Below are 14,931 nucleotides of genomic sequence, written 5' to 3' on the forward strand. Positions count from 1 at the left end.
ATGATTAAAATTGTACCAGGTAATTTTCGTGGGGAGTGAGGGTTGATGATGGTAGTACGGCCTCATCTCAAAAAGTTTCCCTGGAGATTGCTTATTATGTCGAAAGGCAAATATAGTTGTATGCAGTGGAGAAGCCTGACAATGACTTGAGGATCATGATAAATGTCACTTTGAGTGACAGCCAGATACCATCTACTCCTGAATGTGTGTGATACATGAGAAATGATTCTGGCTCATTTGTACCATAAGATGGAGAGGGATCCACAACTTGAATCTCATCCCCAGAAGCACCAGACAGCTCCAAAACTGAGGAACAGTCTGTAAGATAATTGACCTGTACTTTTCAAAGTGTCACTGTCATGAATGGTGCAGTAATCCTGAGAATCACTTTCAGATTAAAATACATCTAAACATACTACACAGCTAAATGTAAAACATGTCCCTAAACTATATGCTGTATCAGAGGGGCAATGCTATAATAAAACATTATTGGAACAATAAGTATCTAGCAAAAAAGTGGAAAATGTGCAGATTGTTGTGTCAAGATTAAGAATGAAGTAGTGTCCTTTGCATCACCTGGACCTGATGTAATATATGTAGTTGACCTAATAAGTGATATTCACAAAATGGAGAAACATGTACACATAATTTCTGTTATAATTAAATGCTTGCCAGGAGTCATGCTAGGCACTTCACATCTATCATTCCAGATAATCTTTATGATTGACTTAAGATATAGATACTAAGGGGAAACAGAAATATATAAATAATGCATCCAAGTGCCTGAGGTTCTTTCAAAACATCTTACTTTAGATAATTAAAGAAATTTTTAATTTCTACTTTTATACTGATGATTAATTTTCTCCTAATGAATATTAAAACCCAATGTTTTCACGTGGTATTAGAAAATTGCTTTAGAAAATTGGTCAATAGTTTATATCTGACTCATTTGAAACTACCTTTGTTATGTTTCTTATTGTTGCTCAAATATTTCTCACTCGTACCGAAAAATAAATCATTTCAATAAATGCATACTTACACCACAGGAATTCTCTTGAACTCTTGATGTGAAACACAACACATACACGACTTGTAGAAAAAATAATTTTAAAAAGCATATTTATAAAAATGAGACAAAGTCAATTTTTGATATAGTTTGTAATACTGATAGAAAAGACTTACAAAATGTGTATTTTAAATATGAATAAAGCATATGTCTTTATTTGATTGGAAAAGTAACCACCTATCACATTTTGAGTGCATTATAATGCTCTTTACATATAGAGAGATTTAAAATCTGGTTTAATTTCCAATAGGGTATCTAATTTGAAAAAATTAAACAATTATAGTTTATAGAGTCCAAATCATTCATTTTGAAAATTGTAAACTCACTTATTTTGACTTTCCTGTCAACCTCTAGGTGAAATGTTCCAAAAGTTTGCCTAGTGATTTTCCCATTAAAATGCAAATCAGTTTTCCTAAATGACAAATATGAAATTAAAACCCTCATACAAAGTGAAGACATGCCTTAATGACTGCAAATTTAAATCCATTCTTGTTAAGATCTGAGTTATGGGGTTCTATCATGAATAGGAGAAAGTTTGCCAAAGTGGTTTCTCACACTTTCTCATACTTGATAATGTGATGTTGACTGTTCAAGAAAGTATTTCCAATGGGAACAGATTTCAATTGATAATACTAACAAATTACTAATAAATAGACATTGAATTAATTATGTGACATTTTAAAATTGTATGTCTATGCTCAAACTTTGACAAGCATCAAATAATTTGGCACTGAAATCTCATATTTCTGTGATGAAAGGAACCTGAGATTTTGGATATGGGCGGTGTTAATAATACTACTTTACTATGATATCTTGTACCTGTATGGTATGAATGTATTTTGTAGTATTCTTTAAAAGCTCAATTATTATAATATGGTAGTCTGGATTGGATTCTGGTATAGAAAAGACACTGGTAGAAAACTTACAATATCCAAGAAAGTCTAGACTTTAGTTAATAATAATGTGTCAATGCTTTAATAGCCAGAACACTTGTGATTGATAATTTCTGATACTCAGCTCAGAGTTCTAGGCAAATAGAGTTATTATTGACTTTATATCAATGGGAAAATCAGATATGGTTTGGTAAAAATTTCCTTTCTTCCTTTCTTTCTCTCTCTCTCTCTCTCTCTCTCTCTCCTTTTCATATGTTTTTTATCCTCTAACATTACTATTCCAAAAAAAAAAAATTGTCTGCATTTCACTCAGACTGCCACTGTCAGCTCCAGCTTCAATACTTCTCCATTTAACATTCCAAGAAAAAAAAAAAGAAACTTTTCCCTTCTACAATGTCTATGTATTAAAATTGCTAAGGTACTAAAACCTGTTTTGGTTACTTACACCGTCCTTAACATGATAGTAATCAAATGAAAGACTGCTCATTTTTGAACAACCCAAGTCATGTAAGCTAACTAATACCAAGTTAGACTATATGAAAAAATATGTTTTCTTGGGAAAACCAAATCTAAACAAGCACATCACCAATACACCTGATCTCAAACATGAGATCTTGCACCGTGCTTCCACAGTATAATTTATATTCTTCAATCAAATTATTCTGAATCATTACAAGTCTGCCCTTCTTTACATTACTGGTGACTTAAGAAATCATGCATGATTATCTTTCTATCTCCATGTTTACCTGATGTTTGTAACTACAAAATTCTTGATGAACAGAAATAGAAAGACAATGAAATCAATCTGAGGCAAGTAAGGGAAATTTGGAGTTAAGTATGTGATAGGGTGATATTCATTTTTACTTGCAATATGTGATGCTCAGTCTTTGTCTTAGTTCCTGGATGCTAGATTTTTTTTTCTATATTAAAAAATGATTTTATAGATACTCTCCAACAAATATAGGGTCTAAAGTAATTGGGCTCTATAGTAATTTTTTAGGGATAACACGACAGGAAAACTTTCCTTTTACCCATTTTTATCACCTACACACACACACACACACACACACACACACACACACACAGAGTCTTTGTCTGTCATCAAATATTTAGCCTGGTATTCATCTGGTCCCAGGAGAGCCACTGATTGATAGATTGACTTGACTGTTTGTATAAAGGTCACTTTGGGCTCTGCTCTAGACCATTTTTGCTTGTATGTTTGTTTGTTTCCTTTGGGGAGACTAACTTTTATCTTTGGTAACATTTTCTCCTTCTACACCATTAGTTTCCTCCAGGGCTCCCTCTTCAAAACCCATTGAGGATATGCCCCATAGATCTTGGCTTTTTTTTTTTTTTTTTTTTTAAGATGAAATGTTTTAAGTAAGGCTTCACAAAAAGTACTGGAAGAAGGCTGTATAACTTATCATTAATATAATCAGTGTGTTGAATGTCTGCAGTAATTATATTTGTCATCCAATAGGATTGATGACTGCGTTATGGAGGCATCTGTGAAGTTCCAATTTTGGGTCCTTTCTCCTGAGAGAAATAATCAGAGGCAATACCTGATACACAGGAGACAATGCTTTCTGCCATGTGGCTCTATGAGCATGGCTTCAGTTCAGCGGAGCATGTTTCATAATGTAACTAAGGCAGAAGGTGGGGCAAACAGATTGTAAGCTTACAAGGTGACTTGTACACAAAGTCTGCCTGCGAGGACTCCTTTATGGGGAACATGAGAAATTCAGTGAAAAATATTTATTTATTTTCCCTGAACCATTCTGTTTGTTGGAGTCACAGAAAGAAGAAAAACACAGCAACAGAAAGAGTCAATAATAGAAAGGCATGTAAATATAAACTGATTTACAAAAACAATAATAAAAGGCTTACATTTACTGAGTGCAAACTATGTTGCTTTCAATAGACTAATAATTTCAAATGTATCTTTTCATTTAATACTCTAAATAAACCTCTGAGTTATTGTTATTTTCACTATTAGGTGAAAAAATTGAGTTTCAAAAACAGAGTAACTTACTTCATTTTACAGATCTAGACAGTGGTAAAGGTAAGGTTGAAACCTGGTAGTATGATCTGAAATATTTATTCCTGTTTTTTCAAATTTATTTATTTATGGATTTTTTTAAGTTTCGGGGTACATGTGCAGGATGTGCAGGTTTGTTACATAGGTAAACGTGTGTCATGATGGTTTGCTGCACCTATCAACCCATCACCGAGGTATTAAGCCCAGCATGTATCAGCTCTTTCCTTAATGCTCTCCCCCGACCACCCACCCCTGACAGGCCCCAGTAAGAGTTGTTCCCCTCCGTTTGTCCATGTGTTCTCATTGTTCAGCCCCCACTCATAAGTGAGAACATGCAATGATTGGCTTGCTGTTCCTGCATTAGTATGTTGAGGATAATGTATTCCAGCTTTATCTATGTCCCTTCAAAGGATATGATCTCATTCCTTTTTATGGCTGCAGAGCATACCGTTGTGTATATGTACCACATTTTCTTTAGCCAATCTATTATTGATTGACTGGGCTGGTTCCACATCTTTGCTATTGGGAATAGCACTGCAATGAACATATGCGTGCATGTATCTTTATAATAGAATGATTTATATTTCTTTGAGTACATACCCAGTGATGGGATTGCTGGGTCAAATGGTATTTCTGGTTTTAAATCTTTGAGGAATCACCACACTATCTTCCACAAAGGTTGAACTAATTTATATTTCCACCAACAGTATAAAAGCGTTTCTATTCATCCGCAACATCACCAGCATCTGTTGTTTCTTGACTTTTTAATAATTGCCGTTCTGACTGGAATGAGATGGTATCTCATTGTGGTTTTGATTTGCATTCTCCGATCATCAGTGATGTTGAGCTATTTTTGTATGTTTTTTGGCCGCATGTATGTCTTTTTTTTGAGAAGTGTTCATATCCTTTGCTCACTTTTTAATGTTTTTTTTTTTTCTTGTGAATTTGCTTAAACTTCTGTTTATTCTTAATGTTTTCAGTGTTAGAGAAAACTGCACATACTCCTGAGGTCACTAGGGACTCTGGAATCCTTGGAAGAATACCACAAGGGATAAATTCCAAGGTCTCCATGATCCCACACTCTGTGTTTTCTTTCCTTGTTATTCCTTTACTTCCTCAATGGCCTGACAATCAGGTTGACCACATCTCAGCAGACATATGTTTTGAAGAGCCTAAAACATGTAGTGTTAGTTTCAGTAATATCACTTCTCTTTTAAGTCCTGTAGATAATTTTTGTTAATGAAATTCTGCAAGGTAGAGGTGGTAAGGGTAAGTTTTCAATTTGGTTTAAATTCATGCTGTTTTCCTATTAGGCTGTTTTGCTATTAAAAAATACATTCATCCTCCTTGCTGGTTCCTTCCTGCACAACGTCTATGTTTGAGGAGAAAATAAGTGAAAGAAAGGAATAACAGTAGACATGATAATCATCAAGACATATGTGCATACATAGAGCAGCTAATTCATTCATGAAACTTGTGATAGCTACTATTTATCAATGTGCTAATCACGAGAATAAACTAATCTGTTTTGTCTTGGTGTCATCATATCCAGAAATCAAAGGCAGAAAAGGGAAGACTTATAGTTAGGAAAAAAATAATATGAGAGAGGAGCAGTGACAGCATATAGCTCTTATAGAGGATGGTCAATGTGATTTATATGATAATCAAAAGGAATGTGTGTCAGTTTATTGAATATTATCTACAAAAATCCCATTTTGACACCTTTGACAACCCAAAGAGTATGAACTTCAAACACTGTGTTAATGACTTTGATGATATACATCACAATAGGTCAGCTGACAAAATTCTGAAAATTCAGTTGATATTTGTAAAGGGAATTTTTATTGTCATTTGGGAAACCAAAGCATTTTATTTAAATACTTCTGAAAGCTGAGATGTGAAAAGGAAAATATCAGTAGTTGTTAACAGTATGACTTTTGAATCAGAATTATTAACCAAATAGATTTCTGAAAGAATTGGGGATAGATGCTATTGCAACAGCACGTCAGTTCAGACGGGTGTTTAGATTAAAGAAAAGAAAAGAGAGATTGACTGATGATTGAAGATTCAAACTCAAAAATATTGACTTCAAACTTTTAAGTAAATGAACACTAATGGGAAGACATAGGGAAAGAACCCTTTATGGGATCCAAATTCTTAGCCTATTCTTTCTCTTAGCGAAGTTGAACTGAACTCTGAGCTCATATTGAATCCCCAGGAGTTTCAAGGGAGTTCAGATGAGCCCAACAGGGGGCAAAGCAAGATCTGATCATGTCCTTTTACTGCTTTCAGTGTTCAGTGTCTCAGAAGTCAGTGGGGATGCTCAGTGTGAAGAAACGTTGTGGGAGCAATGAATAAGGAGAGGCATCTGTATCTTTTTTGCCCTCTGTGGCAGAACAAACCCCCATTTAATGAATGAGCTAATTTATCATTTGAAGTTCACTATTAGAAACCATTGTGTAAGCAGATTATTAGCAATTTAAAGTGTGTAACTTTTTGATAACCCCCCAAAGTGCTAATTTTTTAACCTGTTTTGAAATAGATGAACCCAGCTATAAAACCAAATTGCTCATTTTTTAGTTGAGAGATCATGCAACTTACCAACTCTGATATCAGTGCAGTCCTCTATAAAACAGGAGTAGCAGTACCTATTTCATAAGTGACACGGGAATATCAAATGTAATAACATACTTGTAGTGCTTCCATTGGTATCCGAACTGGACACATAACAAAGGCTAGGTGCTTTCCTGCTTTGATTCTATTGGACATTTCTGATACTGACAAGACTAAAATATGACTCATTTGTAACATCAGATAGGCAAAATAACTCTAACTTTGATTTACTTGATTATTTTGATAACTGACTAATTTTAAACCAAATAGCCAAATAGTGACTATATTGCCAAGATTTTCAGGAAAATAAAATGGAAATATCTAAGAACATAGCTTAATACTACTAAAATTTGTCAGTGTGCTCATGTGTGGACATTTTAGGAAAGATTCCAGGAAATGATATTTCGTTTTTCAATATTCAAACTCCTTTTTTTAATCTATATATTTTTGAGGACCTATAGTCAAATGGCTATGGATTAATTTACGTAACTATCAATTAATGCTTTTGTTGGTTGAGGTAGATGATGGTACCGTGTTAGTCTGGCTTATTTAGAAATTGGAACTGGAGAAAATTTTACAGTTCTGACATTGTATTGATAAAATTAAAAACCAGGACAGTAATGATGATGAGAATGAGAACCGAGTCAAGGAAAGCTAGGAAGCTGAGAGCTTAAAGAAGACACAGCCATTCTATTACTGCATGTGCTTATGTGATCTGCAGAACTTTATCTCAAAGGACTACAAAAAAAAAAAAAGTGATCCAGAAAAGAGATAAATGAGCAGGAATCGACCTACATGTCCCCATCCCACCTGCCACTTACTACTGACCAAGGTTTGCTCTGTTGTGACATATGCCCTTTGGTCGCCACTCATGAAGACTTGTGGGCTTATGTGTAAGTCTCAAAAAAGGTAAATACATAAAAAGTAAAACAAACAAAAAACAGTTAATTCTCTATTAATATAACTTGACACTTGGGGCCCTGAGTTTGAACTTACAGTCACCTACCTCAGGAAACTCAGAGTGGCTTTCAGAGGTTCCCAAACTTTCTCAGTTTTAATGCCCTTTGTCAGAAATCTCATGGTGCCCCTATGCCAAAAGAAAGACATAAAAATGCAGATTACTGCAGAGTTAGGCTCAAATAACCTAATAAGTACTGTACTTTTGTCCTAAGGACTTGATGGCCATTTTTTTAAAAAATGCATATGAATTGAAAGAAGATATAACATTTTAATTTCATTCTTAGCTAACCACAATGAACTACTAATGGGGTTTGTGCACCCATTAAATGAGGTACAATTTTTCAAACCTTGGAATGTAACTATATCACCAACCTCATTTCCTATTTTTGTGGCATTCTTATAAAGACATAATGTCATAAAAATATATAATCTAATATTTAAAATGTGAACTACCTTGGAGGTGTACTTTGCAGGTTGTCTAACAGACAGAGTATTGCTTGAAAATGTGAAATGCCCTTCAGAACTCCTGGGTACCATGTCACATAAGAAACTTGGGTGTCAGAAAAGGCAAAGGAAGCAGGTAGCACCTTATGAAATAGGAGTTTGGATGAAGGAATGAGAAGCAGTTTAAAGCTCTGTGTCCTATCAGAATCTTTTACAGACTTTTAAATCAAAATTCTCAGAAATATCAGGTAACCAAGTAGCCAACCATATAATTTTGTAGAATATTGACTCAGCTCTGGATTCTTACTCTTTGAGGAAAATCTTGATTCTAGGAAGATATCTCAAAGTCTGAGTTTGGTAATGTATGAAATGAAACTAGAAACTACTAGTTTCATTTCTGGGCTCTCCTTCATTAATTCTCTGAGAGAATTAAAAGAGCTTTTCATTTAAAACATTTTGTACATTACTTATGTCATAGCAATTGCTCAATGACTATTGTCCTGCTGCCTATGGTGGAATCCCAAAGAACCAAGGAATCTAATCAATTTCAAATGCCAACCCCCAATATCATCATTTCTTAGAATCTCTCCTTTGATTTTGTGTTACTCTTCCTTGAGACTAGAGAGCAAGGTTTTCCTAGGTAAGAAGATAAGAACATATTCTTGAGGCTTAAGAGAAGTTTTCCCAACATCTAAAGTGATTTGACCACAGTGTTTGTGAAAATCAATTTTAAGTTTTCTAGAAAAACCCAGCTATTTCAAATTACACATAATGGACAAGGTGCAGCAAAGAACAGATGTGGTCCAGTGACCCTTAAGCTGCTATTCCTCATATAGTTGAAAGCTACAGGTAAATCAGAATCTTCATGATATGTGCCTATCAAGTTTGTCTCCCAAGTTTGTTTCCCTCTGTACACATAAGTATCAGCCACTTCTCATGCTTTTGATCCTATACGTTAGATAAACCTTCACCCTTGGATTGCTGGTGTTGCTGCTTCTTGTCTTCATACATTGTAAGTTTTAACACCCAGATTATAAACTATGGCACTCTTTTCTTTTTCTTTTGTCTAGTACCCCAGTCTTAGACCATCCTGCTCCCAATTAGAATTGTTCATTTGAAAGATATGACAAGATTCCACACTTACATTACATACATAGTGATGGGCCAAAGGTGATAGGTATCATCATAAAATTTCGTATGAAAAAAATATATAGATCAACAGTTCAAAGTTCATGTCAATTCTACAAGCCTGTCAAATTCTCAGATATGCTCATTAAGGGAAAACAAGAATGGGTGCTAATCAAATAAAATAAGTGCCTTGCAGTTATTAATTAATTGAAAGATAAAATAATCTGTTGCATTAAGAAGTTGCTTTATATTCATCACTAAGTAAATAATTGCCTCATCTCACTCTTCTAAAATAAGAACTTTGTATTAGTCCCTTCTTGCATTACTATAAAGAAATACCTGAAACTGGGTAATTTATAAAGAAAAGACGTTTAATTGACTTCCAGTTTTCCAGGTTGTATAGGCTTCTGCTTCTGGAGAGGCCTCAGGGAACTTACAATAATGGCAGAAGATGAAGGGGAAGCAGGTACATCTTACATGGCCGGAGTAGGAGGAAGAGAGAGACGGGGGAGGTGCCACACACTTTTAAACAACCAGATCTTATGAGAACTCACTCACTGTCATGAGAACAGTAAGGAAGAAATCCACCCCCATGATCCAATCATCTCCCACCAGGCCCCTCCTCCCATACTGGGGATTACAATTCAAGATGAGATTTGAGTAGGAACACAAATGAAAACCATGTCAAATTTAGACCTTAAAAGATGATTGATGGACTTCTAGGTCCTGGTTTGCATGTAAGGAGCTTGAAAGTCACCACTCCATCCCAAAAATAAGTAAATAGCTGAACAAACTGAAAAATAAACAGCTCTTCTCAGATTTGTAAGAGAATTCAGGTCAAGTGGAAAACCACTCCCCCAAAAATGAAAGAGACAGATAGATAAGGAAAATTTCAAGTTACTGGTGCAGAAATCTAAGAGCTGAAACTTCCAAAGGAACCAGTGTCAGTGTAGGAAAGACTTACCTGCAATTGATGAATTGCTGGGGGCTCAATGTGGAAAATTCTGAGCTTTAAAACCTTCAGAGGAATCTCCACACTTTTGTGAAATGTATGCCCAGGAGCTCAACCAGGCTTTCATAATAAATAGTGAAGAAAACTTCCCTTGTGCTTCTGTCCAAGGAAGAAGAAAATAAACTATTTTGAAATAAGACAGATCACTCTGTTCTTCTTAATAAGGTCTGCCCTCAAGAGAAACTATTTTACCAGAGTCTACTGTGCAGGGTTTTTATCAGATTCTAACTGGTTTGGTGGAAGGGAAACTCCCAACTCCAGCTCACACTAGTCATCCTGTCCAACTGACAGTGTTTGGATGTTTGTCCTTCCAAATCTCATGTTGAAATACAATCCCCGATGTTAGAGGTCGGGCCCAGTGGGAGGTGTTTGGGCAATGGGAGTGAATGTCTCATGAATGGTTTGGTGCCCTCCCTGCAGTATTGAGGTCATGTGAGAGGTGATTGTTTTAAAAAGCCTGACACCTCTGCCTCTCTCTCTTGCTCCCACTCTCGCCATGTGACACATTGGTTTTCTCTCATGCTCTACCATGATTGTAAGCTTCTTAAGACTCTCACCATAAGCCAATGCCAGCACCATATTTCCTATACAGCCTCTAGAACTGTGAGCCAAAATAAACCTTTTTCTTTATAAATTACCCAGTCTCAGGATTTTCTTTATAGCAACGCAAATGAACTAGCACACCACCTAAGGTGCAGAAGTGGAGAGTGAGAAACACATAAAAGACTCACGGTACAGAAGAAAAGGCTCAGTAAAAGACTGAGACCTTAAAATAGTTCTACAGAATCTATATATTCCATATTCATGAATAGGAAAATGAAACATTGTTAATACATCAGTTTTTCCCAACTTGATTTTTTGGTTCAATGGAATCCAGATCAACATTGCAGCAGCTATTTTTTGGACATTAGTGTGATCATGACATTTTCATGGAGAAGGAAAAAACCTAACGCCAAAAAGATACTGAAGTAGAAGAGCAAACTCGGAGAACTAACATAGCTAGATTTTAAGACTTACTTTAAAGCTACAATAATCAAAATGGTGTGGTACTGGAAAAAGAATAGACACATAGATAAATAGAACATAACAGAGACCAGAAATAGGCCCACATAAATATTGTCAGCTGATCTGTCACAAAAGGAACAAATACGATACAATGGAGACAAGATAATCTTTTCAACAGATGTTGCTAGAACACCTAGACATCTACCTTAAAAAAATGTATCTAGACATAGAATTAACACCCTTCACGAACATACTCAAACAAATCTCAAGATGCATTACAAACATAATTGTAGAATGCAAAACTGCAAAAGTTCTAGAAGATAACAGGAGAAAATCCAAATGGTTTTGGGCTTCATGATGACTTTAAAAAATATAATTAGAATTTTTATTTTAGATTCAAGGGATATATGTGCAGATTTGTTACCTGGGTATATTGCATGATGCTGAGGTTTGTGGTATAATTGATTCTGTGACTCAAGTAGTGTGCATAGGACCCAATAATTAGTTGTTCAACATTTTCCCACCTCTCTCCCTTCACCCTTTTGTATTCCCCAGTGTCTATTTTTGTCATCTTTATGTCTATGAGTACCGCATGTTTAGCTCTCATTTATCAGTAAGCACATACAGTATTTGGTTTTCTGTTCCTGTGTTAATTCACTTTGGATAATGGTCTGCAACTGCATTGTTGTTGCTGCAAAGGACGTGGTTTCTTTATTTTTCTTTCTCTGAAGTATTCCATGGTGTATATGTACCACATTTTATTTATCCAATCCACAGTTGATGGGCACCTGATTTGATTCCATGTTTTTGTTACTGTGAATAATGCTTCAATCAACATATGAGTACATTTGTCTTTTTGATAGAATGATTTATTTTCTTTTGGATATATACCCAGTAATTATATACACAGGGATTCCTGTGTCGAATGTTACTTCTGTTTTAAGTTCTTTCATGATTGATGAAAGCAGTAATTGATAAGCTGAGCTTTATTAAAATTAAAAGTTTCTGCTTTGTGAGACACCAGGAAGAGAATAAAAAGGTCAAATACAGGGAGAATATATTGGCAAAAGATATACCTGATAACAGACTGTTGTAGAAACATACAAAGAACTCCTAAAATTCAACAGTAAAGAAACAACCCAAATAAAGAGTAGGACAAAACCTGAACAAACACCTTAGCACAGAAAATATGGTCATGATAAATAAACACATAAAAAGATAATTCACATCATACATCATCAGGGAAATGCAAATCTAAACAACACTGAGATTTCACTATATATTTGATAACAACAAACACTGATGAGGATGTGGAGCAACAGGAACTTTCATTTATTGATGGTGGGAATGCAAAATATTTCAGCTACCTTGGAGACACTTTGAGAGTTCCTTAGAAAACTAAACATAGTCTTACCAGATGATCCAGCAACTGAGCTCCTTGATACTTACCCAAAGAAATTGAAAACATATCTATACAAAAATATGAAAATATGTCTATAGAAGGTTTATTCATAATTTCAAAAACGTGAAAGCAACTAAGATGTGTTTCAGTAGGTGACTGTATTAATAAGCTCTGGTATATCTAGACAATGGAATATTATTCTCTGCTAAAAAGAAATGAGTTATCAACCCATAAAAATACATGGAGGAAATTTAAATGCACATTACTAAGTAAAAGAAGGCAATCTGAAAAGCCTATATACTATATGATTCCAACCATATGACATTTTGTAAAAGACAAATATAGAGACAGTAAAAAGATTTATGGTTGTCAGTGGTTGACGGGAGGGAGGGATGAAGGAAAGAGAAAGAAAGAACTGGAAAGAGATAATCTAAGAATATTCCTCTTTCTTGGTGAAGCTAATTGAAAATGTTTTATAGTTGACCACTCATGGTAGTTCAAACAGGAGCTGACACAGAACCAGAAGCAGCCTGGCTATGTGTGCGGAAACTCATTGCTAACGAAACTTGGATCATTGGCAGGTGACTCAGCCAATGTATTTCTCTGGAAATAATAAAATCTCATGTTTCCTTCAATGCTGGGATCAAAGGTTAATTCCTTTAAAATGTTCCTGGTTCTTTGTTGGAAATGTATTTTTATTCTTCTGGTCTTGATCTATTCCCAGTAGTCTTACTCTAAGAAAGTCCTCTCACAGAAGCGAAATGAACTGTAGGCAGATTTGTCATATTTATATATTTGCTTTATTTCTCTAGTATATTACACATTCGATTCAACTTGAAGTGGGGTGGCTTACACATTTGTCTTCCTCACTAGACTTGTAAGTCTCTTTTGGCCAGGGGCCGTTAATTTTTTTATTTCTTCTTGCATTTCAGGAAAATTCAGTCTCAGAAAAAAATATTTTTATTCTGTTTGTTTGATGTGTAACAGCTTACAAAGTGCTTACATGTACATGAAGAGTTTGGCACGCTCCGTTTTATAATATAGTAAGTGGAATATGTGTCACTATTTTCATTTTGTTAATGGTATAAGTGTGGCTCATGTGAACTTTCCATAAATATACTGGAGGGGTTGTGATTCAAACTCATCTTTCCAGAAACTAATCCAGTGTATATTTTGTTAGACGGTGTTTATCTCAGCACTCATGATTCCAGCAGCGCCACATTACATATGCCCTTAAATATATTCAAATATACGCAGTGGGAATTTAAAGGAATCCTTAAAGTATTTCTCTGAGAAAAAAGAAATGAATATAATGTTTTTGAAGAAGAGACGAGGTCTTTAGACATGCATCGCCAATAATAACAAAGAAGACACTGGCAAGAGGGTGAAACTGCCCTAGCTTTTCCAGTGTTCCTGGTTTAATTACACATGAAATATGCAAATCACAACTTTCTGAACGTACGCACATTTCACAAACAAACATAAGTGCATTTTCAAGAGCGACTTTAATTTTCCTTCTTTTCATCCTAATTGACAACATTTGGAGAAAGAGCACAGTTTGAGCAGTAAAAAAAGAGCCGGGAAAATTAAATACAGAGACATTCTGAACTGCATAATATGTCTCCTCTTTCATTAAGAGAATGAAATATTGTCAGTGCCCTTTATAGTTTTAATTAAGTATGTCAGTATAATACTTGAGAGAAATATGCAAATTATTGTTTCTTTATAAGGCCAAAGCTAAATAAACACAGCGTTCTGCAAGTTCCCGTCTCATTATGTATCAATGCAGAAGTCCTGTGCAGATTAAGTTATTGCAGGCAGTTCTTTTTACCTAGAAATTTGTCCCAAATATTTTCATGCTTAGTTATATGTATAAAAATACTAGCAAATTTGATTTTTGTCAATATCAGCCTGTAATATCTCTTGGAGAAATGCAGTGCCCTTCTTAAATAAAACTAATGCAACTAATACCAATGGCCAGCATGTTCCCTGTCCATGGTGTAGATACTTTTGTCTATGAAGACTAGATCAGGTTGCTCCGCTATCTCTCCTTCAGTGCCAATCCAAGCATTTGGATTTAATCCTGAGAGAGTGAATGTGCCATACTGTCTCCATATTAACAACAAGCAGACATGTGAGATACTGAAAAACTCTGAGGACTAGAAAGAACCTCCTTAAACCACTCCTTATGGTTATTGTATCTAAGCCATCACAGGCAGATGGACACATATCACAAACACTAATGTCTTTTTCTGCTTGTTCTCAGACATCTTAACACTCAACAGTTCACCTGAGCCATATTACTACTCTTGAATATCTGCGTTTCTCTGACTTTATCCTATGTACAAGGGGTAGTCTTTTATGGACATG

General features: G+C 35.1%; 1 long non-coding RNA gene across 1 annotated transcript in view; it reads right to left on the minus strand.

Annotated features, from left to right (window-relative positions):
- LOC126944160 (uncharacterized) overlaps positions 1-7,671 on the minus strand; it is a 66,341-nt gene extending 58,670 nt beyond the window's left edge. The window contains exon 1 of the long non-coding RNA XR_007721964.1: positions 7,617-7,671. This is a non-coding gene — a long non-coding RNA (uncharacterized LOC126944160). The remainder of the gene's footprint in view (positions 1-7,616) is intronic.
- Between the last annotated feature and the right edge of the window lie 7,260 nt (positions 7,672-14,931).

Source organism: Macaca thibetana, chromosome 20, assembly GCF_024542745.1.
Source record: "Macaca thibetana thibetana isolate TM-01 chromosome 20, ASM2454274v1, whole genome shotgun sequence".
NCBI lineage: Eukaryota > Metazoa > Chordata > Mammalia > Primates > Cercopithecidae > Macaca > Macaca thibetana.